The 27,284-nt window shown below is 43.6% G+C and overlaps 1 pseudogene; it reads left to right on the forward strand.

The window, feature by feature from the left end:
• The window catches only part of LOC126419659 (uncharacterized), a 175,179-nt pseudogene extending 149,468 nt beyond the window's left edge, over positions 1–25,711 (forward strand).
• Positions 25,712–27,284: the final 1,573 nt, after the last annotated feature.

Here is a 27,284-nt window from a genome sequence, read left to right on the forward strand (position 1 = left end):
GAAAGGTAGAGGCACCGGTGATACAATTCTGATGTTGTGGTTATTACTGGAAGCAAGACTGAAGAAAAATCAAGACGTGTTCACAGGATTTGTCGACCTGGAAAAAGCGTTCAACAAGTAAAATGATACAGTGTTGTCGAAGTCCTGAGAAAAATGGGGTTGGGTTGCTTTGGGGGAGGAGACCAAAAAGCGAGCTCATCGGTCTCATTGGATTAGGGCAGGGTGGGGAAGGAAATCAGCCGTGCATTTTCAAAGGAACCTTTCCGGCATTTGCCTGAAGCGATTTAAGGAAATCACGTGAAACCTATATCAGGATGGACAGACACGGGACTGAACCGTCGTCCTCCCGAATCCGAGTCCTGTGTGCTAATCACTGAGCCACTTCACTCGGTCAGGAAATAGGGGTAAGCTATAGGGAAAGACGGGTAATATAATGTACAAGAACCAAGAGGGAAAAATAAGAATGGAAGAACAAGAACAAAGTGCACGGATGAAAAAGGACGTAAGACAGGGATATAGTCTTTCGCCCCTGCTGTTAAATACATACATCGAATAATCAGTGACGGAAATAAAAGTAATATTTCAAGATTGGGATTAAAATTCAAGGAGGAAGGATATCAATGATAAGATTCAGTGATGACATATCTGTCCTTAGTAAAAGCGAAGAAGAATTAAAGGAACTGTTGAATGGAATGAACAGTCCAACGAGAACAGAATATGGACTGAGAGTATATCAAAGAAGGACAAAAGTAATGAGAAGTAGCAGAAAAAAGAACAACGAGAAAGTTAACATCAGGACTCATGATCACGAAACAGATGAAGTTAATCAACTGTGCTTCCTAGACAGCAAAGCAACCCTTGACGGACTGTGCAAGGAGGACATGAAAAGCAGACTAGCGCTGGCAATAAGGCCATTCCTGTCCAACGGAAGTCTCCTAGTGTAATACGTAGGTCTTAATTAAAGGAAAAAAATTCTGAGAAAGTACGTTTGCAGCACAGCATTGTGTAGTGGTGAAACATGGACCATGGGAAAACCGGAACAGAAGAGAATCGAAGCCTTTGAGATGTGGGGCTACAGAGGATTTTGAAAAGTAGATAGAATGATAAGGTAAGGATTGAGAAGGTTATATAAATATATGGAAAACACTAATATGAAGAAGATACAGAACTAATCTGTAATATTCGGTTACAGTATTACTAGTTTCCGTTTGGCACAGTTGCAATGTTGCAAACCATATAAGTGGAACGAGCATGTGAGAAGTGTGGTAGGGAAGGCGAATGTCAAATGCGAGGAGAATTTTAGGAAAGTGTGTTTCATCTGTAAAGGAGACAGCATATAGGAAGCTGGTGCGACCTATTCTTGAGTACTGCTCGAGTGTTTGGGGTCCGTACCAGGTTGTATTGAAGAAAGACATTGAAGCAATTCAGAGGCGGGCTATTAGATTTGTTACCGTTGGGTTCCAACAACACGTAAGTGTTGCGGAAATGCTTCGGGAACTCAATTGGGAATCCCTGGAGTGGAGGCGATATTCTTTTCGAGAAACACTACTGAGAAAGTTAATAGGTTAACTGTCGTCTCTAGCAACTGTAGTAGAAATCTTACTCAGATCAGACGCGTTTCGCTTTATTTTAAAGCATCTTCAGTTGTCATGGTAACAAATTGATTTTTTCTCCTACAGTTTTGTTTGTTTTGATCATTAAGAGTTCGCATGCTTTACTTATTACTGTAAACAGCATTCGAACTGTTAATGATCAAAACAAATAAAACTTTAAGACAAAAAACCATATTGTTACAGTGACAACTGAAGATTCTTTAAAATGAAGCGAAACGTGTCTGATCTGAATAAGACTTTTACTACAGTTGCTAGAGACGCCAGTTAACCCATACAACTTGTACATTTGCAACTGCAGAAAAAAAGAGGCCAAAAAAAGGAAAACAAAGAAGACAAGATGTAACTGTTGATAAAATCTAGGGAACCGGCATTTGAAGCTTACTGCTGAACGAGTTTACTGTCGCCAGCACACACTGCGCGCAAGGACCACGAAGACAATATTCGAGAAACTAGACCTCATACGGAGGTACGCAGTTGTTTTTCCCTCGCTCTAAATTCGAGACTTAACATGTTCCTGTGAAACACGAAAGGAAACAGCTTGTAGTGGTAAAGGGTACTCTCTGCCACGCACCATACGACTTCTTGCGGAGTATCTATGTAGATGCAGATGACAGGACATCTGCTCAGATATCAGAGATTAACTTTCACAGTTCTAGAGGGAGCTGTAGAGGGTAAGAACTGCAGAGGAAGACGGAGATTTGGATACATGTAGCAAATGACTGACCACAAGAAAAAGCACGAATCAATCTCTGAAAATGGCAGACGTTATTTTTGGCATGCTACAGATCTATCTATTGACAAAGAAAATTTTAACATTTTGAACAATTTTAGGTACATCACTACCATATACACTACTGGCCATTAAAACTGCTACACCACGAAGATGACGTGCTACAAATATGAAATTTAACCGAAACGAAGAAGATGCCGTGATATTCAAATGATTAGCTTTTCAGAGCATTCACACAAGGTTGGCGCCGGTGGTGACACCTACAACGTGCTGACATGAGGAAAGTTTCCAACCGATTTCTCATAGACAAGCAGCAGTTGACCGGCGTTGCCTGGTGAAACGTTGTTGTGATGCCTCGTGTAAGGAGGAGAAATGCGCGGCGTCACGTTTCCGATTTGATAAAGGTCGGATTGTAGTCTATCCCGATTGCGGTTTATTATATCGCGACATTGCTGCTCGCGTTGGTCGAGATCCAATGAGTGTTAGCAGAATATGGAATCGGTGCGTTCAGGAGGGTAATACGGAACGCCGTGCTGGTTCCCTACGGCCTCGTACACTAGCAGTCGAGATGACAGGCATTTTATCCGCATGGCTGTAACGGATCGTGCAGCCACGTCTCGATCCCTGAGTCAACAGATGGGGACGTTTGCAAGACAACAACCATCTGCAAGAACAGTTCGACGACGTTTGTAGCAGCATGGACTATCAGCTCGGAGACCATGGCTGCGGTTACCCCTGACGCTGCATCACAGACAGGAGCGCCTGCGGTGGTGTACTCAACGACGAACCTGGGTGCACGTATGGCAAAAGTCATTTTTTCGGATGAATCCAGGTTCTCTTTACAGCATCATGATGGTCGCATCCGTGTGTGGCGACATCGCGGTGAACGCACTTTGGAAGCGTGTATTCGTCTTCGCCATACTGGCGTATCACCCGGCGTGATGGTATGGGGTGGCATTGGTTACATGTCTCGGTCACCTCTTGTTTGAATAGCGGACGTTTCATTTCAGATGTGTTACGACCTGTGGCTCTACCCTTCATTCAATCCCTGCGAAACCCTACATTTCAGCAGGACAATGCACAACTGCATGTTGCAGGTCCTGTATGGGTCTTTCTGGATAAATGTTCGACTGTTGCCCTGGCCAGCACATTCTCCAGATCTCTCACCAATTAAAAACGCCTGTTCAACGGTGGCCGAGCAACTGGCTCGTCACAATACGCCAGTCACTACTCTTGATGAAGTGTGATATCGTGTTGAAGCTGCACGGGCAGCTGTACCTGTACACGTCATCCAAGCTCTGTTTGACTCAATGCCCAAGCGTATCAAGGCCGTTATTACGGCCAGAGGTGGTTATTCTGGGTACTGATTTGTCAGGATCTATGCACCCAAGTTGCTTGAAAATGTAATCACATGTCAGTTCTAGTATAATATATTTGTCCAATGAATACCCCTTTATCAAGTGAATTTCTTCTTGGTGCAGCAATTTTAATGGTCAGTAGTGTACAAACGTCAGCCGATGATCTGGAGAGAATAGCCGACAGGCAGTACTAGAAGAATTCTCCTCGAGGCCGCACTGCGACGTCCATTCAAGCAGGGGCCCGCGTGTAACGGCCAGCCGGGCGTCGCGTGGAATGCGCCGGACTGCGGTGTGGCCGGGGCAGGTCGCCGGGAGGTCGCGGCTGTGCGGTTGCCCTGCCTCCGCCGTGCCGGCAAGTAGGTCGCACGCGGCTCCCACGGCGAGCCGGCCGCCTCGGCGCTGCTGCGCCACCGATTGGCGTGACGAAACAATCACACTGCTCGTGCCGCGCACCGTCGCACAAAACGAAGCTCTAAATGCGGATAAACTGAGCCTAATGTTAACTGGAGAAGCCTCGTATTACACGACGATCCGCCAGGAACGATGAGGGTCGAGCGCGCTTGCCATCTGGCGCAACAACGAATGGAAGTAAGAGAACCAAGTTGCAGGAAGAAGTTCTGAACCACTAAGTATCTGTGCGTGTGCACTGGACCACTGATCGGCTCGCGAGCCTCATGCTCTTCCACAAAATATGAGGTGTGATCTACATCCACACCTACATACACACACCGCAATCCACCATACGGTGCGTGGCGGAGGGTACCTAATACAACTAGCATCTTCTCTCCCTGTTCCACTCCCAAACAGAACGAGGGAAAAGTGACTGCCTATATGCCTCTGTACGAGCCCTAATCTCTCGTAGCTTATCTTTGTGGTCTTTGCGCGAAATATAAGTTGGCGACAGTAAAATTGTACTGCAGTCAGCCTCAAATGCTGGTTCTCAAAATTTCCTCAGTAGCGATTCACGAAAAGAATCCTTTCCTCCAGAGACTCCCACCCGAGTTCCTGAAGCATTTCCGTAACACTCACGTGATAATCAAACCTACCAGTAACAAATCTAACAGCCCGCTTCTGAATTGCTTCTATGTCCTCCCTCAATCCAAACCGATAGGGATCCCCAACGCTCGAGCAGTACTCAAGAATAGGTCGAATTAGTGTTTTATGAGCGGTCTCCTTTACAGATGAACCACATCTTCCCAAAATTCTACCAATGAACCGAAGACGACCATCCGCCCTTCTCCACAACTGCCATTACATGCTTGTCCCACTTCATATCACTCTGCAATGTTACCCCCAAATATTTAATCGACGTGACTGTGTCAAGCGCTACACTACTAATGGAGTATTCAAACATTACGGGATTCTTTTTCCTATTCATCTGCATTAATTTACATTTATCTATAGTTAGAGTTAGCTGCCATTCTTTACACCAGTCACAAATCCTGTCCAAGTCATCTTGTATCCTCCTACAGTCACTCAACGACGACACCTTCCCGTACACCACAGCAGCATCAGCAAACAGCTGCACATTGCTATCCACCCTATCCAAAAGATCATTTATGTAGATAGAAAACAACAGCGGACCTACCACACTTCCCTGGGGCACTCCAGATGATACCCTCACCTCCGATGAACACTCACCACCGAGGAAAAAGTACCAGGAATTTTTGTTGTCTTAAAGAATATTTACTTATCGAATAAAACTTTTTTGAATCAGGTAAATCTTGTTTCTTGTTCTCCTAGATCCAAACCAGATTCTGACATGTTCCCATTCACCCTGACGATCAACAAATAGAAAAAGACAAGAGTAAAACTGCTGTTTTTTTCCGTCCCTCTCTGCAGGGTGAAGGAAAAAAAAGCTTTTATACATGTTATATCGAACAATCTCCCTGTAACAATACGACAGCGATCTTTTTGAAAGCAACAGTGGCACAAGCGACGGATGTGACTATGATTTCAACTGATAAAATGCAAAATATCGAATGAAACACTTCAGTACGAATGTTTCGACTTCTAATTCGTCATCGGCGACCTCACAATACTTTACACCAGAAGTTTCACTTGAATCTGATAAATTAATGATTATTGATCCACCAAATTAGATCTCCCATTTTGAATTTTGTAATTCCGACATCCAATTCGCTCTCAGAAACCCAAAGAGTCTAAGAATAACATTGCGTTTTAGGCCTTTATGTTCATTTTTCTATTATGTCCACGTTTTGAAGCAAGATGGCCTACTGCTCATCGCCTGGGTTCTTCCAGACTACGGTCAAGATACCGCGGACATTTCTGAGCTTACGAAACGACCGAATCTGTAGCTGAGTCTACAGATTTCGCCGACATAACGGTAGGGTGACCAGCTCTTCCGTATTTCCCGGAATCTCCAACGTAACAGCAATTTATTTTAATACTCCTAACTCACGTATTGGTCCCGTGTTACTCCTGTATATTTCGTCAGTGATCACTGTTGTAAATATTAATCCCGTGAAGTACTAGCGATAGTTCTACTTGCCTGACCTGAAAGTTTCCTAAAAGATTTCTTATAATAATCAGTACTATAGAAATTCTTCCAATCCACCTGTGACATGAATCAGCAAACCAGTGTTTAATAGTATTAGTTGAAAACAGACTTGCTTGCAATTTTAGTTTTTTTTATTTATCAACTACGCGTTTCACCTTATTTAGGCATCTTCAGGCTGATCTACATAGAAAACAAAGAAGAAATATGCCTATTTAAGGATCACGATCGCGTTGTGCAGATTTGGATAATCTAAAAGCATGTTTAAAGAAATCGAATACTGAAAGAGGAAATACCTTAATTTCTTATTTCTTAGGACGATCCATTAGACAATGTAGCTAAAGGGCATCGTCGTTTACATCAGGCCAACATCGCCTTCGTTTAGCTACACTGTCTAATGCATCGTCCTAAGAAATGCCAAATTAACGTATTTGACCTATTTAAGCATGCTTTTAGGTTATCCAAATCTGCACAACGCGATCGCGATCCTTAAATAGACTGTTCTCTGTTTTCTATGTAGATCAGCCTGAAGATGCGCAAATAAGGTGAACCGCGTAGTTGATAAATAAAACAAACTAAAATTGCAACCAAGACTATATTCAACTAATACTAATAATCGGTACTGTTGTCTACATACAGTAGTTTTCTGCCCATGATTGTACGGAAAGAAGACGATTCGGTGCAAGGGAATGAGAGGAGCGGAGAAACAGTGACACCGTGTACGTGTCTAGAGGGGTCTTGAGAGGGGGAATGTTCACTTGTTTCTCGGTCGATACTGGCAACTCACTGATGCACTCACCTCGCCCATCAGCAGCTATGGTATAAGTAACACACAAAATTAACAAGGACTCGCGAAACCGAATTGTAGGAAGGTTCACGATGACGTTTAAACACACTCGTTACTTCCAAACTGACTCACATACAACATTTCGCAACACCACGAAACCGCCAGTGCCGATAGTCTGTTTGAGCTCTCAGCAATCAAAAACAGAGGACAGCCGACATTAAATGTTCTGATTCGTTTAATCGCCTTTCGATAATTGCATCTACTATATTGTTCGGCGTCTAGGTGTCTCCTCATTTGTTTTTAAAATGAATAAATTTTCGTCATGTCCTCTCGCAGTGGAAAAAAGACATAATAGAGTAAACAATGTAGTGCTAGCTTGTAGCTTCACTGTGAACCATTTAAAAAGTGCTGTACAGTTGCCCAGTTACAATTTATTGCGACAAAATCCCCACCTAAACCTCCATTGTAATCGTGGTCAGATGTTGGTCCTCTCTCTCAAAACCACGAGCAAATGTTGTTCGCCCTACCCAACGGCCTGCCTATAGCATGGATTACGTGACGACTCCTTAAGCTCCTCTTCCTTGATGGCGTCTGGTGAACACGACGAATGACTAACTACCTCACTATAGTGCGATTAAAACTACTTTGTACTTGACAGCCGTGCAATGTTGCCAGCTGCCGCCGTAAAAAATGGAAGTCGTGTTTTTTTATAATTTGGCAACTTTACAGTCGTGGACAAAACGAGCGAGACCCCTCGCCTTTTCGTTATGCTGATCCGCACAGCTTTAAAGTCTGCTACACAGCATAACAGGCAAGGCTACGAAGTACTACCAACATACTATGCAAGTTCGCTCAGCTGATGTGCTGTGATAGCTAGCACTGGAGAAACTCGCGCTTCGAAGACGCCACAGCATCGTCTGCCACCTCTTCGTGGGAAACGAAATACCTCAAGTATAAGCCAGTGTGTTGTATTCGCATATCTGTGACTATGACTTGGATCTAAAGTGTGGTTACGTACAGTACGTATGCTCAGATTGCGAATCTAACGTCATGAATAAAGACAAGGGGAAATGTATTAGGCGTTCTTCCTCTTCCGTAACATCAAATACATTTTAGTTATTATTTATTAAATGGACTGCGCAGAAAATCATTCACCAGAAGTGAATAACTTTTTAGTAACACCAGATGACATTAACAGCTTGCCAGTGCGGGTTAGCCGTGCGCTCAACGGCGTCATATCGCGGACCGTGCGGCTCCTTGCGCCGTCAGTTCGAATCCTTCCCCGGGCGTGGGTGTGTGTTAGGTTAGGTAGGTTGAAGGAGTTCTAGATCTAGGGGACTGATGACCTAAGCAGTTTGGTGGCATAGTTCTTAGAGCCATTTTTTTACCTTTCGTGTAAATTTTCTTTACATAAACTGCCGTATCTTTAGATTGCGTTGACATAGCTCGCTTTTTTTCACAACCAAGGGACCGTATACACCAGGAAGTGCGATACATTTCCGCTTATTATGTCCACCCGTACTCGAGGTAAACGGGTTTTAAAGGTTGGGTAGACAGATAGACGGTTAAGAAAGTGAGACTAGCAGGGTTCCATTTTTACCGATTTACGTGACGAAATCCTAACAACGTAAATAGCTACCACAGTTACCGAAGATGAGGGCCACATAATAATTTCCTCTACTCTTTATTCGAAATGTTCCAGTTGCAGTCGATACATCAGCATATTAATTGTTGTCACGCTTTCGATCCAAATCACGTTTACAGGAATGCAAATAAAATCCATTTGCCTATACACGTGGTAATTCACATCCCACTATTAATACCACCGCGTTTTAGATGTGCGAGCATTCCCAATGCTAGCTACCTTCAGGAACACTTCGCCTAATGAACGTTTTCTGGCTGTGGCACGTGTAATGGAGAATTCGAAAATTGTAGAATGCTTTTGGAAGCTACGTCGCCGTTTATTTCCTGGGGTGGTGCAGATTTATCCTACTAAATTTACTCGCTAATAACAGTTTTTTGTTATTTCGATACACATCCCGAATGACTGTCACATAAGCGGTGACATGAAGGTAGGCAACTCATGTTTTTGAGCCCAGAAAGCTCTATGCAACAAAAACTACAGATCATTTTCCCATTTTAATTGCAAAATTGCTGTCTTGTTCATGTCTGGGGTAATAATAGAGAGCTTTTTGCCTGCGTTGTCTGCTAGCGTAGTGAAAGGTGTTTGCTACTGCAAGGGAGGTCTGGTTTGTTTTCGGTTCTAATCTCGATGGAGGCAGATAGAATATCAGTAAAGGAGGTTTAAGAAATTTTCGCGCCCCCAATACGTTTTATTGCTACCTTTATTCCGTACCGGCGCCCTGTGGATGTCGATATGAAAAAAAAAAAAAAAAAATGGTTCAAATGGCTCTGAGCACTATGAGACTTAACTTCTGAGGTCATCAGTCCCCTAGAACTTAGAACTACTTAAACCTAACCAACCTAAGGACATCACACACATCCATGCCCGAGACAGGATTCGAACCTGCGACCGTTGCGGTCGCGCGGTTCCAGACTGGAGCGCCTATAACCGCTCGGCCACACTGGCCGGACGATATGAAACTCTTGTAGAATTTCACAATTGTTACTGCCTACTTTTACCGCTTCTGACAATAATTGAATTGACTTAAGTGTGGCACTGAATGATTTTTAACTGAATTTCGTTATGAATCTTCACACATTGCTAAATTAGCACTCTTTCATGGTAGGTCAGCAACGGTAATCCAGTATGACTGGTCTGAACGGTGACACAACCATTTCGCGGCCGAATGCGCATAATATTTTGCTAATTCGTAACGATCTGGGGCACTTTGTCTTACTAAAACAGTTATATTATCTCGATAAGGTAAAATTCATTTTTATTAGTACAGTTCATACTAATTAGCGGTTCCTCTTTCATTTATATCTTATATTTAGGTGTTGTGGTTAACAAAAAAAAGGTTCAAATGGCTCTGAGCACTACGGGACTCAACTGCTGAGGTCATTAGTCCCCTAGAACTTAGAACTAGTTAAACCTAACTAACCTAAGGACACCACAAACATCCATGCCCGAGGCAGGATTCGAACCTGCGACCGTAGTGGTCTTGCGGTTCCAGACTGCAGCTCCTTTAACCGCACGGTTGTGGTTAACACACTAATCAGCATTAATGCAGTCTTACACATGATTGAAAACAGTCTGACAAATTTCGGATAGTTTTTCAATTTCACGCCTGTGCATAGTATGCTGGTAGCACTTCGTCGCCTTGCCTGTTATGCTGTGTCGCAGACTTTAAAGCTGTGCGGATCAGCATAACGAAAAGGCGAGGGATCTCGCTCGTTTTGTCCACGACTGTACATGGTAGAGTGATACGAGGACTACCTTCTGACACTTTTTTTTAATTCAGTGAAAATTTTGTGCTACTGAAATAGAGAAATATTTAACTTCGTAAGAAAAGTTGAATTTTCACGCTACTCAATATTAATCATTCCCTATCTCCTAAACCATGTGTCGTACAACAACAAAATTTTAATGTTGTCTTCAGTGGCTTTCTGAGCAATACAGCCAGTAATAGTGAAACAATAATAATTAATTCGGAACACTATCTTCCAATAAGGATTCGTTCTTCCATGCCTCCTGAATGACAGCTTTTGTATGAGCTACAACATTACTCCAGTTTTCCACAGTTACTTTAGAAATAGCTTCATGTAAAAGGCTTTCTACTTCTAAAAGCCTGAATATCTTGTTTTCACGCGCTATGTACCCCTTGATTTGGGCCCATATTAGCTCTATAGCATTAAAGTGACAATGATACGGAGGTAATCTAATTACAGAATGTCCATGTTTGTTGGCAACTTCATCTACAACACATGTCGGGTGTCGTGGCTTATGTTGTGACACAAGTTCCACTAGTTCCACTTTCTTCATTCCGTCATCGAATTGTATACTATTTCGCCGTAACCACTGTATAATTTCGTCTTTTCTAGAAGATAGCGTTGGGGCTTTGTCCTTTACAACAGTGTGGTATGGCGCATTGTCAATAATGATGTACGACGGTTTCTCCAAATTCGGTAACAGTGAATTTTCAAACCATCGTAAAAAGGTGGCGTCGTTCATTTCCTCGTGAAAATCTGAGGTTTGCTTTGACCTGAAGACATGTAAACAGCCAGGAACAAACCCACGGGCGGTACCTGCATGAACAACAATAATGCTGCTTCCTTTGCCAACAGGTATTGCCATTCCTTCTTGTGATCCGTCAGACCAACCTGTCTTCAGTGTATCTCCAGAATTCACCCATGTTTCATCTAGCCACACTAAATCATCGAATTCAATGTCCTTTACCTGCCGCAAAAATCGGCATCGCCAAGCAGCAATATCGTGCCGTTCCAATAGAACTGTACGACCACTTAATTTTTCGTAATTAAATCCCAGGTTTAATAAAACCAGCCGAAGAGATGACTTACTGCCAACAAAAAGACCAGCTTCTTTAAGCGTGCAGTTTTTGTAACGTTGGATGTTCTCTACTGTGATAATATGCATACAAATGTCTGCAAATCGCATCCTGTTCGAAAGAATCAACATTCGTCACACGTTTCTCGACGCATCATTTTTTCCCCGCAATTTCCAGACTTGGCGGTTCTGAGTTAAGATTTGATGGGCCGGAATGTGTATTCAGTTTTTCATTTTGTTGTTTGCCTATGTTTATAACGGTTGTTCTGCTTATTCTTAATGTTGTTGCAGTCCTCTCGTGCTGCCTTATTAACGGAAAGATGAGGCCCTCCCTTCTCCTTTTCCGTCTCAAAATATTGTCTTACGTTGCAGACGTACTCGCGCGATTGTCCTCTCATTGCTATCCCTTGCCCAACTTTCTTCGGAGATGATTTCGGACTGCGAACTCTAGGACGACCACGCTTTTTATTTTCGGACATTTTGTGCACTGAAGTTACTACAGTCATTTATCACACACTCGTAGTGGAAACAAACACAACGCGCACAAGACCAGGTGTTAGCAGGTACTGAACCATGACGCATAAGCAGTGGCAGCTATGCAGGGAAGGGGTGCTGAACGTCAGCGTGCGATTGGCCGGCACTGTCTCACGGTCACGCACTCGGCTAGCTGTCAAGTACAAAGTAGTTTTAATCGCACTATAGTGTGCAGTGTTCTTCGTCTTGTCGGCCGCCTCCTCCGGGCCTGGCCCGCACGGCCGCAGCCCCGCCGGTCCGTTACGGGGTCCCGCGTCCCGGCGGGGTTGCCACTGTGCCCTCGGCTCCTCCCACGCGCCGTGTCGCAAGGCCGCCCCGCGTCCCGTCCCGGACAGGCGGCGCTATGCCACACTGCACTGCGTGACTCACCCGCAGCTGCGCCGGCCGCCCTTTCTCGCTGTCTGGGCTCTCCCCACGGCCCGCCTGCACACTCGCACTCCTTCCTGAACTCCCACTGAGATCACAGAGAACAGTGAGTCACTCAGCCGGCTCCACTGCCTGTCACCAGCTGAACAGCCGAATTCCAGACAATAGTTCTTACAGGAGGTAGCAGCGGTCAAAACTAAACCGAATGTATGGTAGATATCGAAACAGACGACAGAGGGATAGACAAACATTTAAAATCGCTCAAAGAGGAAAGGCCGCTGGTCCTGATGGGATACCAGTTCGATTTTACACGGAGTACGCGAAGGAACTTGCCCCCTTTCTTGCAGCGCTGTACCGTAGGTCTCTAGAAGAGCGTAGCGTTCCAAAGGATTGGAAAAAGGGCACAGGTCATCCCCATTTTCAAGAAGGGACGTCGAACAGATGTGCAGAACTGTAGACCTATATCTCTAACGTCGATCAGTTGTAGAATTTTGGAACACGTATTATATTCGAGTGTAATGACTTTTCTGGAGACTAGAAATCTACTCCGTAGGAATCAGCGTGGGTTTCGAAAAAGTCGATCGTGTGAAACCCACTTCGCGCTATTCGTCCACGAGACTCAGAGGGCCAGAGACACGGGTTCCCAGGTAGATGCCGTGTTTCTTGACTTCCGCAAGGCGTTCGATACAGTTCCCCACAGTCGTTTAATGAACAAAGTAAGAGCATATGGACTATCAGACCAATTGTGTGATTGGATTGAAGAGTTCCTAGATAACAGTACGCAGCATGTCATTCTCAGTGGAGAGAAGTCTTCCGAAGTAAGAGTGATTTCAAGTGTGACGCAGGGGAGTGTCGTAGGACCGTTGCTAGTCACAATATACATAAATGACCTTGTGGATGACATCGGAAGTTCACTAAGGCTTTTTGCGGATGATGCTGTGGTATATCGAGAGGTTGTAACAATGGAAAATTGTACTGAAATGCAGGAGGATCTGCAGCGAATTGACGCATGGTGCAGGGAATGGCAATTGAATCTCAATGTAGACAAGTGTAATGTGCTGCGAATACATAGAAAGAACTATCCCTTATCATTTAGCTACAATATAGCAGGTCAGCAACTGGAAGCAGTTAATTCCATAAATTATCTGGGAGTGCGCATTAGGAGTGATTTAAAATGGAATGATAATTTAAAGTTGATCGTCGGTAAAGCAGTTGCCAGACTGAGATTCATTGGAAGAATCCTAAGGAAATGCAATCCGAAAACAAAGGAAGTTGGTCACAGTACGCTTGTTCGCCCACTGCTCAGCACTGTGGGATCCGTACCAGATAGGGTTGATAGAAGAGATAGAGAAGATCCAACGGAGAGCAGCGCGCTTAGTTACAGGGTCATTTAGTAATCGCGAAAGCGTTACGCAGATGATAGATAAACTCCAGTGGAAGACTTTGCAGGAGAGACGCTCAGAAGCTCTGCACGGGCTTTTGTTGAAGTTTCGAGAACATACCTTCACCGAGGAGTCAAGCTGTATATTGCTCCCTCCTACGTATATCTCGCGAAGAGACCACGACGATAAAATCAGAGAGATTAGAGCCCACGCAGAGGCATACCGACAATCCTTCTTTCCACCAACAATACGAGACTGGAATAGAAGGGAGAACCGATAGAGGTACTCAAGGTACCCTCCGCCACACAACGTCAGGTGACTTGCGGAGTATGGATGTAGATGCAGATGTAGAAAGTACCTACAGTTATATACAGAATCACCAAAGAAAATGGTATAGCCATGTGCATTCAAATAAAGACACATTTAAACAGGCAGAATACTGCGCTCCGGTCGGCAATGCCTAGATAAGACAGCAAGTGTCTGGTGCAGTGGTCAGAATCGGTTACTGCTTCCACAATGACAGGTTAACATGAGGTAAGTGAGTCAGGACGTGGTATTACAGTCGGCGCACGAGTGGCAGGACAAAGCATCCCCGAGGGAGCGGTTAAGATGGGGTTTTCCCGTACGACCATTTCACGAGTGTACCGTAGTAAAGGAAACAAAAGAAAAATTCGGAGTAGGTATTAAAAATCATGGAGAAGAAATAAAAACTTTGAGGTTCACCGATGACATTGTAATTCTGTCAGAAACAGCGAAGGATTTGGAAGAGCAGTTGAACGGAATCGACAGTGTCTTGAAAGAAGGATATTAGATTAACATCAACAAAAGCAAAAGGAGGATACTGGAATGTAGTCGAATTAAATCATGTGATGCTGAGGAAATTAGATTAGGAAATGAGACAATTAAAGAAGTAAAGGAGTTTTGCTATTTGGGGAGCAAAATAACTGATGATGGTCGAAGTAGAGAGGATATAAAATGTAGACTGGCAATGGCAAGGAAAGCGTTTCTGAAGAAGAGAAATTTGTTAACATCGAGTATAGATTTAAGTGTCAGAAAGTAGTTTCTGAAAGTATTTGTATGGAGTGTAGCCATGTATGGAAGTGAAACATGGACGATAAATACACTCCTGGAAATTGAAATAAGAACACCGAGAATTCATTGTCCCAGGAAGGGGAAACTTTATTGACACATTCCTGGGGTCAGATACATCACATGATCACACTGACAGACCCACAGGTACATAGACACAGGCAACAGAGCATGCACAATGTCGGCACTAGTACAGTGTATATCCACCTTTCGCAGCAGTGCAGGCTGCTATTCTCCCATGGAGACGATCGTAGAGATGCTGGATGTAGTCCTGTGGAACGGCTTGCCATGCCATTTCCACCTGGCGCCTCAGTTGGACCAGCGTTCGTGCTGGACGTGCAGACCGCGTCAGACGACGCTTCATCCAGTCCCAAACATGCTCAATGGGGGACAGATCCGGAGATCTTGCTGGCCAGGGTAGTTGACTTACACCTTCTAGAGCACGTTGGGTGGCACGGGATACATGCGGACGTGCATTGTCCTGTTGGAACAGCAAATTCCCTTGCCGGTCTAGGAATGGTAGAACGATGGGTTCGATGACGGTTTGGATGTACCATGCACTATTCAGTGTCCCCTCGACGATCACCAGTGGTGTACGGCCAGTGTAGGAGATCGCTCCCCACACCATGATGCCGGGTGTTGGCCCTGTGTGCCTCGATCGTATGCATTCCTGATTGTGGCGCTCACCTGCACGGCGCCAAACACGCATACGACCATCATTGGCACCAAGGCAGAAGCGACTCTCATCGCTGAAGACGACACGTCTCCATTCGTCCCTCCATTCACGCCTGTCGCGACACCACTGGAGGCGGGCTGCACGATGTTGGGGCGTGAGCGGAAGACGGCCTAACGGTGTGCGGGACCGTAGCCCAGCTTCATGGAGACGGTCGCGAATGGTCCTCGCCGATACCCCAGGAGCAACAGTGTCCCTAATTTGCTGGGAAGTGGCGGTGCGGTCCCCTACGGCACTGCATAGGATCCTTAGGTCTTGGCGTGCATCCGTGCGTCGCTGCGGTCCGGTCCCAGGTCGACGGGCACGTGCACCTTCCGCCGACCACTGGCGACAACATCGATGTACTGTGGAGACCTCACGCCCCACGTGTTGAGCAATTCGGCGGTACGTCCACCCGGCCTCCCGCATGCCCACTATACGCCCTCGCTCAAAGTCCGTCAACTGCACATACGGTTCACGTCCACGCTGTCGCGGCATGCTACCAGTGTTAAAGACTGCGATGGAGCTCCGTATGCCACGGCAAACTGGCTGACACTGACGGCGGCGGTGCACAAATGCTGCGCAGCTAGCGCCATTCGACGGCCAAAACCGCGGTTCCTGGTGTGTCCGCTGTGCCGTGCGTGTGATCATTGCTTGTACAGCACTCTCGCAGTGTCCGGAGCAAGTATGGTGGGTCTGACACACCGGTGTCAATGTGTTCTTTTTTCCATTTTCAGGAGTGTAGTTTGGACAAGAAGAGAATAGAAGCTTTAGAAATGTGGTGCTACAGAGAATGTTGAAGATTAGATGGGTAGATCACATAACTAATGATTAGGTATTGAATAGAATTGGGGAGAAGAGGAGTTTGTGCCACAACTTGACTAGAAGAAGGGATCGGTTGGTAATACATGTTCTGAGGCATCAAGGGATCACCAATTTAATATTGGAAGGCAGTGTGGAGGGTAAAAATCGTAGAGGGAGACCAAGAGATGAATATACTAAGCAGATTCAGAAGGATGTAGGTTGCAGTAGGTACTTGGAGATGAAGATGCTTGCACAGGATAGAGTAGCATGGAGAGCTGCATCAAACCAGTCTCAGGACTGAAGACCACAACAACAACAACCGGAAATACGAGGAATCCGGTAAATCAAATCTCTGGCATCGTTGCGGCCGGAATAAGATCCTGCGAGAACGGGAACAACGACGGCTGAAAGGAATCGTTCAACGTGGCAGAAGTGCAACCCTTCCGCAAATTGCTGCAGATTTCAATGCCGGACCATAAAAATTGTCAGCGTGCGAACTATTCAACGAAACATCATCGGCATGGGTTTTCGGAGCCGAAGGCACATTTTCGTACCCTTGATGAAAGCACGACACGAAGCTTTAAACCTCGCCTGGGCCCTTCAACAACGATATTGGACGGACCGGCCGGGGTGGCCGAGCGGTTCTAGGCGCTACAGTCTGGAACATCGCGACCTAAGTTCAAGGGGACTGTTATTTGTTAGGTAACTGAGATATAATATAGGTACTGTATGTATCAAATCCTGGTCCACTGTAAGAGAGGGAGTGAAGGCCCATAGTGAAGTTAAGTCCCATAGTGCTCAGAGCCATTTGATATTGGACTGTTGCCTGGTCGGATGAGTCTCGTTTCAAATTGTATCCAGCTGATGGAAGTGTATGGGTACGGAGACAGCATCATCAATCCATGGACCCCGCATGTCAGATGGGGACTGTTCAAGCCGGTGGAAGCTCTGTAATGGTGGGGGGCGCGTCCGGTTGTAGTGCTATGGGACCCCTGTTACGTCTAGATACGACTCTGACAGGTAACATGTACGTAAGTATCCTGTCTGACGTCCTGCATCCGCTCATGTCCATTGTGCGTTGAGACCGACTTGGGCAATTCCAGGAGGACAACGCAACACCCTACACGTCCAGAATTACTACAGAGTGGTCCCAGCAACACTCTTCTGAGCTTAAACCCTGCCCGTGCCCACCAAACTCTCCAGACATGAACATTATTGAGCATACCTGGGATACCTTGCAACGTGCTGCTCAGAAGAGATCTCCATCCGTTCGTACTCTTACAGATTTATGGACAGCCCTGCAGGATTCGTGGTGTCAGTTCTCCCCAGCACTACTTCACACATTAGCTGAGTCCATGCCACGTCGTGTTGCGGCACTTCTGCGAGCTCGCGGGGGCCCTACACGATATTAGGCAGGTGTACCAGTTGCATTTGCTCTTCAGTGTATATTTGGAAACCAGTACCTCTTTTACCATATTGTGTGCTACCAGACAATCTCGATACTATCCGATTAGCCATTTGCCAGTTTTCTGTTGGAAACGAAACAAAAAAAAAAATTGAATTGTGTTTTTTGTGTAGTCCTGAAAACACCTTTAAAATTATGAAACTGTTTCTCTACATTGGGTGCAGCTGGACCGTGTGTCTACTAGGCGATTTTGTAAATGTATCTATGGCGACACCTCTTCACAGCTTAGACGGCTGCTGCTTTCGCCTTCAGCCGTTTTTCCTTCGCAGTTCAAAGACGTCAAAAGCGCTGCCAACTACCACGGACTTCCTTAAGCTGACTCAACTATAGCGATTTCTTAGTACTATAGAGAGCAAACGTGCTAAAACTTCATGCATGATGCGGCGCTTTATCACGCATTTCAGCGTTTATGATCTCAAATCTCTAGAACTATGTGTCATACAATGATATATTTGTGTAGATACTTTCAACAGCATATGTGGCTTCTGTCTGCGAAATATTTTGGGAATAAAGTCAGCAGCAAAGAAGTAATAAAATTTGAACGCCATGCATCATGTGGCAGTTTCTCATGGATTTCAGCGCTTATGACGTCATGTATTCTGAACTATGTAAGGTAGGTAGTTCTTACTCAGAGAGCAGTTGTTGCAAGACAGATATATGAGTACCAAGTTTGGCTGAAGTCTGTTCAGTGGTTGAGGAGATGTGTAACATGCATACACACACATATACACATTTTTATAAAGTGTTTGTATTCAATATGATCAAGTTATGGCCTTCACTCCCTCTCTTACAGTGGACCAGGATTTAATACATACAGTACCTATATTATATCTCAGTTACCTAACAAATAACAATAATTTTAATATCACTGGCAGTACTTCTACTAATGTTGCTCCCAATAACAATAATGATAATAGTAATGACAGTAATAATAATGATGATAATGATAATAATAATGTGTGTGTGTATTGTGTATTAAACTGGGGGCCTAGAAAGGACGTAGAGGCTTCGTCCCGCTGTAGTCCTCAGTGGTCCACAACCCCACAACAGGCCACAGCAGTCCACCCACCCCACCACCGCCCCACACCGAACCGAGGATGACTGTGTGGTTGGGCAACCCCCCCCCCCTTCCCCCTCCCCACGGGAACGTCTCGTCCCAAATGTTTGCGTAGTAGAGTAATTATGGTGTACGCAAAGTGGAGACAGTGTTTGCGCATCAATCGCCGACATGGTGTAACTGAGGCGGAATAACGGAAATCTTCCCGCATTCGTCGAGGCAGATGGAAAACCGCTTTAAAAACCATCCACATGCTGCCCGGCTCACCGAACCCTGACACTAACCCTGCGGGTGGCTAGCCGGGCAGGCAATTCTGTAGTAGTTAGCTACGGAATAGGATCCTGTTAGTTTCGGATAGTATCACAGTAGGCATTAATATCAACTGAAATTCTGTTGACAACACGACTTCCCTTGTAACATGATTCGTTTATGATAAATAGTCCGAAAGCATGTACTCATCTTGCGTTTGTTTGACCTGTCATATCACTTGTTTTTTTTATACGAAGTAACACGAGAGTGCTCGAAAATGCAAACAAACACATTTCTGCGGTAGTAAAGGCTCGAAAAATAACCCCGATCGTGCAAAAAGCACTTCGATTGGTAAGAGTATGTATTAAAAAATACAGACTGAAACTCCAAACATTTTTTTTCGACGGCGTCACCAGATAGCATTTCCGTAAGCTATTTGAACATTGTTCAGTATACGCCGGAAGAAACTCAGGTCACACGGAGGAGCACGTATTTAGCGGATGATCTTTAAACAAGTCTGTGATTAACTGGAATTGCTGAATGTATCCTACGTATGGACATTAGCCTTGTGTGAAATTACAATGAAATCCGGACCTTTAGTTGCTTTCAGGCGTTGATAAATATCAACGGGGATAGCTGATAGTTCATAGTGTCTCAACTGCAGTGTGATTGCAGGGACTTATCTCAGGCACGCTCTCCGTGAGACCCACATTCCCAACTTAATGTCCGCCTGACGTTCTGCGGATCGGAGCGTGGAATGTCAGATCCCTTAATCGGGCAGGTAGGTTAGAAAACTTAAAAAGGGAAATGGATAGGTTAAAGTTAGATATAGTGGGAATTAGTGACGTTCGGTGGCAGGAGGAACAAGACTTTTGGTCAGGTGAATACAGGGTTATAAATACAAAATCAAATAGGGGTTAATGCAGGAGTAGGTTTAATAATGAATAAAAAAATAGGAGTGCGGGTAAGCTACTAAAAACAGCATAGTGAACGCATTATTGTGGCCAAGATAGACACGAAGCCCACACCTACTACAACAGTACAAGTTTATATGACAATTAGCTCTGCAGTTGGTGAAGAAATTGATGAAATGTATGATGAAATAAAAGAAATTATTCAGGTAGTGAAGGGAGACGAAAATTTAATAGTCATGGGTGGCTGGAATTCGAGAGTAGGAAAAGGGAGAGAAGGAAACATAGTAGGTGAATATGGATTTGGGGAAAGAAATGAAAGAGGAAGCCGTCTGGCAGAATTTTGCACAGAGCATAACTTAATCATAGCTAACACTTGGTTCAGGAATCATAAAAGAAGGTTGTACACATGGAAGAATCCTGGAAATACTAGAAGGTATCAGATAGATTATATAATGGTAAGACAGAGATTTAGGAACCAGGTATTAAATTGTAAGACATTTTCAGGGGCAGATGTGGACTCTGACCACAATCTATTGGTTATGAACCGTAGATTAAAACTGATGAAACTGCAAAAAGGTGGGAATTTAAGAAGTTGGGATCTGGACAAACTGATTAAACCAGAGGTTGTACAGAGTTTCAGGGAGAGCATAAGGGAACAATTGACAGGAATGGGGGAAACAAATACAGTAGAAGAAGAATGGGTACCTCTGAGCGATGAAGTAGTGAAGGCAGCAGAGGATCAAGTAGGTAAAAAGACGAGGACTAGTAGAAATCCTTGGGTAACAGAAGAAATATTGAATTTCATTGATGAAAGGAGAAAATATAAAAATGCAGTAAACGAAGCAGGCAAAAAGGAATACAAACGTCTCAAAAATTAGATCGACAGGAAGTGCAAAATGGCTAAGCAGGGATGGCTAGAGGACAAATGTAAGGATGTAGAGGCTTATCTCACTAGGGATAAGATAGATACTGCCTACAGGAAAATTAAAGAGACCTTTGGAGAAAAGAGAACCACTTGTATGAATATCAAGAGCTCAGATGGAAACCCAGTCTAAGCAAAGAAGGGAAGGCAGAAAGGTGGAAGGAGTATATAGAGGGTCTACACGAGGGAGACGTACTTGAGGACAATATTATGGAAATGGAAGAGGATATAGATGAAGATGAAATGGGAGATAAGATACTGCGTGAAGAGTTTGACAGAGCAATGGAAGACCTGAGCTGAAATAAGGCCCCGGGAGTAGACAACATTCCATTAGAACTACTGGCGGCCTTGGGAGAGCCAGTCCTGACAAAACTCTGTCATCTGGTGAGCAAGATGTATGAGACAGGAGAAATACCCTCAGACTTCAAAACGAATATAATAATTCCAACCCCAAAGAAAGCAGGTGTTGACAGATGTGAAAATTACCGAACTATCAGTTTAATAAGTCACAGCTGCAAAATATTAACGCAAATTCTTTACAGATGAATGAAAAAATCGGTAGAAGCCGACCTCGGGGAAGATCAGTTTCGATTCCGTAGAAATGTTGGAACACGTGACGCAATACTGACTCTACGACTTATCTTAGAAGAAAGATTAAGGAAAGGCAAACCTACATTTCTAGCATTTTTAGACTTAGAGAAAGCTTTTGACAATGTTGACTGGAATACTCTCTTTCCAATTCTGAAGGTGGCAGGGGTAAAATACAGGGAGCAAAAGACTATTTACAACATGTACAGAAAGCAGATGGCAGTTACAAGAATCGAGGGACATGAAAGGGAAGCAGTGGTTGGGAAGGGAGTGAGACGGGGTTGTAGCCTCTTCCCGATGTTATTCAATCTGCATATTGATCAAGCAGTAAAGGAAACAAAAGAAAAATTCGGAGTAGGTATTAAAATCCATAGAGAAGAAATAAAAACTTTGAGGTTCGCCGATGATATTGCAATTCTGTCAGAGACAGCAAAGGACTTGGAAGAGCAGTTGAACGGAATGGACAGTGTCTTGAAAGGAGGATATAAGATGAACATCAACAAAAGCAAAACGAGGATAATGGAATGTAGTCGAATTAAATCGGGTGATGCTGAGGGAATTAGATTAGGAAATGAGACACTTAAAGGAGTTTGGTATTTGGGGAGCAAAATAACTGATGATGGTCGAAGTAGAGAGGATATAAAATGTAGACTGGCAATGGCAAGGAAAGCGTTTCTGAAGAAGAGAAATTTGTTAACATCGAGTATAGATTTAAGTGTCAGGAGGTCGTTTCTGAAAGTATTTGCATGGAGTGTAGCCATGTATGGAAGTGAAACGTGGACGATAGATAGTTTGGACAAGAAGAGAATAGAAGCTTTCGAAATGTGGTGATACAGAAGAATGCTGAAGATTAGATGGGTAGACAACATAACTGTTGAGGAAGTATTGAATAGAATTGAGGAGAAAAGGAGTTTGTGGCACAACTTTACAAGAAGAAGGGACCGGTTGGTAGGAAATGTTCTGAGGCATCAAGGGATCACACAATTAGCATTGGAGGGCAGTGTGGAGGGTAAAAATCGTAGAGGGAGACCAAGAGATGAATACACTAAGCAGATTCAGAAGGACGTAGGTTGCAGTCAGTACTGGATGATGAAGAAGCTTGCACAGGACAGAGTAGCATGGAGAGCTGCATCAAACCAGTCTGAGGATCGAAGACCACAACAACAACAACAACAACTGCCCACATTTCTCACGGTAGTCAATCTACCGATTCCCGTAAGAGTTCGGCCAATGATCTCCAGTGCGGATGCACTCACATTGCCCGAACTCTTATGGGAATCGGTAGATTGACTTCCGCGAGTAATGAGTACAGTGGCCAGGGGCACTGCAGATGTAGTGTGTGGACAGTATGTTTAGAATGTGGGTCTCACGGAAAGCGTGCCAGATATGAGTCCCTGCAGTCACACTATCCTCTGTGTCCTTGGTGGCTCGGACGGATAGAGCGTCTGCCATGTAAGCAGGAGACCCCGGGTTCGAGTCTCAGTCGGGGCACACATTTACAACTGTCCCCGTTGATATTTATCAATACCTGTAAGCAAGTAAAGATCAGAATTCCATTGTAATTTCATTCTTCGAGTGCTGCGAGGTCAGCAATGGTATATGTTCTTTCGGATATGTCCAAGAGAACAGATACCATCATCATATTAGTCTTGTGTGGTCCGTTCTGAACAAGTTCTTTGCTTCATCCCAGTCGTGCAACGCGTGCATGCCACCATGCCCGACTTCATTTCAGTTAACAGACTACTCTTCAGTAATTAACGGCCTGCATTTTATTTACGAATGAGACAGTATTCACATCAGATGTCATAGTAAAGTCCACAGTATGCACGTGTGAGCAGATGTAAATCCTGTAGAGAGTATTGAACTCGGGTATCAAGATCGCTTCAATATCAGGGTACAGGCAGGGATTGTCGGTGACTGACTCATACGACGGCCATGCACTTTACGAAACATTCATATGCACTGTGAGCATGCGTGATGAATTACCAAAGCTATTCTATAACGTTATCCTTGCAGAAAGACAATGACTGGGGTTATTCACGATCCCCCATCTCCCTGGCCCAATTTTCTACGGACCGTGCGGCAGCACGGCTCTTTTCACAGTATACGGTTTCGACTGTACGGCAAAAAGTCGAACGCCGACGGTATTTTAGTTGAGTTGAGAAGTGCATGGGGCCTTTCTCATTACACGGTGACGGCTAAGTGCCTTAATCGCACTGTGTAGAAACCGTCGTCCACTGTCGACCGATAACGTAATGGTGTCCGTGACCAAACGTAAACTTTCACATTGGACCGTTTTTAATCGTACAGTCGCTTGTGTATTATCTATTGTAGTTATTCAGACAGTGGAAGCTATTGATACAAAAGATTTTATTATGCTTGTGGAAGCCTGACCTGTGCTGTGGGAGAAATTTCTTGACATCACAAAGTTCGAAAAGCTACGAAAGATGCCTGGCATGAAGACCGCGTACAGCAACCCCCAGAATTTGATACTCTTAATTCCAAGGCATTCGGTAAATACATTTTGACTACTAATATCATCTGTACATAGGTATTGCATCTATATTCTTGAAAGAAAGAACTACTGTATAAAAACACTTTTTAATGCTTATCTTAGTTTAGTCACAAATTATTAATATAACTTTAAATTTTTGCCATTTTCCATGTCAAGCTTCCGACGTCAGAAACGAAAAATTTCCAAAAAACATTTCGCACGATGTTAGCAGCCGGACCTCTTCTGATAATTTGGTGCTGTAACTCTGCCACACTTGCGACAGACATTATATCTACATCATTATATCATTATCTTTCAAGAATAAAATTATGTAATAACATGAATGTATTAACACGAGTTTAATGACCCAGTGAAACATGTGCCACTTATTAGTGAGAATACCAAAGGCATTTTCTAGCTGTGCACAGCCGAAAATTAAATATTCTTTTTTCCATTTTCACAAATGTTCCTCCAAAGGGTCTGAGCAATTGCTTACGATCCAAGAGCTTCATCTCCAAGGAAGAAGTAAGATTTATCTGAAAATCCCGCACTTGGTAGAGGTTTTATCCGGTAATACTTGCTCTCTATTTTCTGTTGACTGCCACAGACTGGACCTCTTATATACTGATGAGTCATAGTCCTTACCATTAAGGAAGTTTGGTAAGGACTGTGACTCACCAATATTTAAGCGGCAGTCATCTTCCTAAATCAACAAACACAAATTTGTTTTTGTATCCTGTTACTGCCATTAGAAATATATTCTTTATAGTTAAAATACAATTACGCTGCGTTAAACGGGGAGGTAAGACAGGTATATTACCCATTGATTGTTCCGATGAAATGTAGGAAGTTAGCTTCAGTTTCGAATCCAGAAGCTGTCGAGTTCCACATCTCTAGCATTGGCACTGGAATGCAGTCTTCTTTTACTACGGGCCGCATTGCTCTACATACATCTTGTCCTGTTTTACTTGCCAAAGGAACTCCGATTCTATAATCGTAGTGTAGATCTGTAAATGCACGACAAATCGAAAGATACACAGAAAAGAAAAATTGTATACGAAACTTTGAAATTTCACTTACAATTACAGATATTCCTTAATTATTTTTGGTAGAGAAGGAATAAGGAGGTGGACTAATCTTCAAGATCAGTTTTCGAAGTACAAAAAGAAGTCGAAGGTCAACAAGACAAGTGTCTCAAAAGCGTTAAAGTTCAAGAAATATGTACATTTGGATTAACTGCTTTTCTTATCTAAAATATATGACAAATGAGAGATTGTTGATAGTGTGGCGCAAAAGAAGGAACCAAAAAATGAAGGTGAAGACATGGAGCTGCAGCTGCAAGCTCTCATTAGTGTTTTGGGTGGTTCTTCTTCAGTGACTAGGTAATGAGCAAATATACCACAGTTAAGAAACATAAGAAATCCGATGAGTTTGAACTGAGAATTTTAAAAACAATAGTAGAGAAACCTTGTAGTGAAACGGCTTTCTTACAAAGTCTCATGCCTGATCTGCAAAACCTCAATGATGTAACAGGAAACATCAAAAAGAAAAAGAAAGCAGTGCACCCTCATTTACTTCATTTTCCTGATCACCAATTCTCCAATTATCCTCAACTACAGTCTCTGAAACCCCCAACCACAGCTCTGTTTCAATCCCAGTAATTTCTCAACACCCCTTATCAACCTCCTTTTTACTGAGAACAGTTAAACATGCATGGCAAAACTACTCAAACGTACGCCCATTTCTTATACCTCACCAATCTCAGCAGTCTTCAACATAATAACGAAGCACCCCTTTTTCAAGAAATGCCTATACCCAACCAATCTCAGCTACCTACTGTTGGAAATAACCAAGACCAGTCATCTCCAACACCGTGTCATTTCAGGGACTTGATCTCTCCAGAAAAGTAGGAGAGTAGCCTTTCTATAGCTTTGGTAGCATCTTCAAATGCAGACGGTATTGACTTTGATACGAGTAAGTAACTAGGTACTAGATCATTACTTAAAAAATAAATATGTTTTTTGCTTTCTATGTATTTCATTTCGCAATATTTTATTGTTCAATAAAGGCGTATTGAGATCATTTGTGTTTTTTTTTCTTTCAGCATCCAACAACTGAATAACCTATATTAGGTATCCAGTGATCCAGTAAATGCAAGTAGACACAAAGAAAGCATATAATATTTATATTTACCTTAATGTAATGCCAACACCTTAATTGGTTGTACATTGTTCTTAAACTGTGTGTTTCGGCACTGAATGGCAGTCTTGAGGTTTTGGTGTAATTCATGAAACGAGGCTACGATCATTCGAAAATAATTGAAAAAAAAATTTCCATCTTTCTGTAGTTTCTCAAATAAGGTATGAAGTAAGCCCACTTCCTCCATCCTTTCATTGGTAAGATGCACCCAATCATGATGCACCCAAGCATGACGTTTCGGTTGTTGCCTCTTTCGACGACGATTATATAACCATAATGCAGTAATTTACTATTCATTATAGCCAAAATAGCACATACCATAAACTGAGTTTTAAAACAACAAACGGAAAAATGCCATGCATACCCCGTATAGTGTGGCCTTTTGGCTAAGAAGATATGAACACATCGACAGTGCGCAAGTGTTACAGGAGCAAGCGAGTAAAGCATGTAGCGCAATCCGAATGGAGCCAGGTGAGTCTGAAAGAGTGTGTGATTCATTGGGCAGAAAGACTGAAGGTGTGTCAGGACGACTGGTAACCACATGCGGCACTATATGTAATGTGTCAACTTCTACGTAATGGAGAGAGGGGAATGAAAGAACAGCTGGGACCATACCTCAACAGGTATTGGTTTCCGGTCTTTCCTTCTATTTTTGATCAATACTATCTGCTGCAGGAATATTTGACATCTTTTTTACACACCCGATGTAGTTTCAATTGATCTGGAAAAATCATTATGGAGTTCAGTTTTTCGCGATCAATCATTTTGGAGGTCTGCTTTGTCAAAACTAAAGAGTCGCTTTTATTAAGACATCATCGTCGTATTTGACTGTTAAAATTATTTATTTACAAAATTCACAATTGCAATTTTGGTCTATAGCCATTTTCACGTGGAACAGAATTTCAGATATATCAAAATTTTAAAAGATCAGACTGGTATCCATGCGAACTAAAGCTTCGCCGACGAAATTTTTGAGGTCGTTCAGGGATATTTTGCAAGTATTTTGATACAACGCGACCGTGGTCTCCGGTAACT

Source organism: Schistocerca serialis, chromosome 9 (assembly GCF_023864345.2).
Source record: "Schistocerca serialis cubense isolate TAMUIC-IGC-003099 chromosome 9, iqSchSeri2.2, whole genome shotgun sequence".
In the NCBI taxonomy this organism is placed as follows: Eukaryota; Metazoa; Arthropoda; class Insecta; order Orthoptera; family Acrididae; genus Schistocerca; species Schistocerca serialis.